Below are 1,339 nucleotides of genomic sequence, written 5' to 3'. Positions count from 1 at the left end.
AAATTATATATATATGCATTGTATCTCAGAGACAGGAAAGCTAAATAGTACAAATTAGATTACACTGATCAGAATTGGAACTATAGCAATATTTAATTTTCTAGGTAATAAACAAGGTTTATATCCTCTATTTAATCTTCGTTAATTTATCTTTTCAATGTTTTCTAGTATTCACTGTACAGATCTTGTATCTCATTTGTCAGTTTTCTCCATTTAATGTACATTTTCTAATATTATTTTAAATTATACCATTTTATCAATTTCCATTTTTTCATTGCTTGTATAAAAATGAGTACCCAGAAACATTGCTCAATTTAACTATTGTCAGAGAAGCATTTTTTACATTAAGAGAACTTTATGCATTTGCTATCTTTCATTTTCTGTAAACCAACAGTTTTAATTCTCCCATTCCATGTGGAAAAAACTTCATTAAAAAACATGTTATGGAGCATAATGTCTAAGACAATGGTAAGCACTCTAACCTAAACCTACCCTGCTCAGTGAATTCTTCAGTCTTAGATGGTCTTTGCATATGCAAACAACCTGCAAAATTTCTGGCACATGAGTACCTGGCTCCTTTCTCTTATGCTACTAAATTTGAGTTTTGATATGGGTTGTGGTTTGTGTCTAGGTGTCCCCCGTAATCCTCACTCTCTCAAAGGCAGGGCTGTTGGAAGAAGATTGGACAGCATGAGAGCTAGGGCTAACTGTGATGGTAGGAGGTGGGGAGCGGTCAGAAGAGGCAATGTCACTAGTGGTGTGAGCTGGAAGCATGAACCTTCTTCCCTGGCTCCTCTTCTGATCTCTGTCTCTGTTTCCTGGCTGCCATGATATAAAGAGCTTTTCATCTGCTCTGTCTTCTGTCAGGTCTTCCTGCCTAGGAGCCAGCCAACTATGGATTAAAATAGGACTAAAAATAAACTTAACCTACTTTAAGCTGTGTGTGTTGGGTATTGTGCCCCAGTGACAAGAAAAGTGACAAAGATAATGATACAAAAACTGACATAGCTGGACACACTAACTGTTAAGAAGACTAGGGTATCTCTGATGGAGCCAGTCTATTCAATGCACTGCGACAGCCTGAAAGGAAGAAGGAACCTATGTAAACAAGAGAAAATGGGAGGAGGAAGGAAGAACACCATGGAAAGTAGCCTCAAAATGAAGAACGGAAATTTGTAGGAGGGAAGGATGAAGAAATCTCTACATAGTCTTAGATATGAACAGGTTAGCAGGGAGAAAGTTTAGATAATACACACTAGGTAATGCAGAAGCAAGCATGGAAGAGAATGTACCACTAAAAGGGGTGTCCTTGGCAAGAGCGTGGAGGAATCTCCCCTCT

The sequence above is a fragment of the Fukomys damarensis genome, unplaced genomic scaffold (assembly GCF_012274545.1).
Source record: "Fukomys damarensis isolate Sample0158 unplaced genomic scaffold, DMR_v1.0_HiC HiC_scaffold_39, whole genome shotgun sequence".
Lineage (NCBI taxonomy): Eukaryota > Metazoa > Chordata > Mammalia > Rodentia > Bathyergidae > Fukomys > Fukomys damarensis.
Note: the sequence above shows the minus strand (reverse complement) of the source record.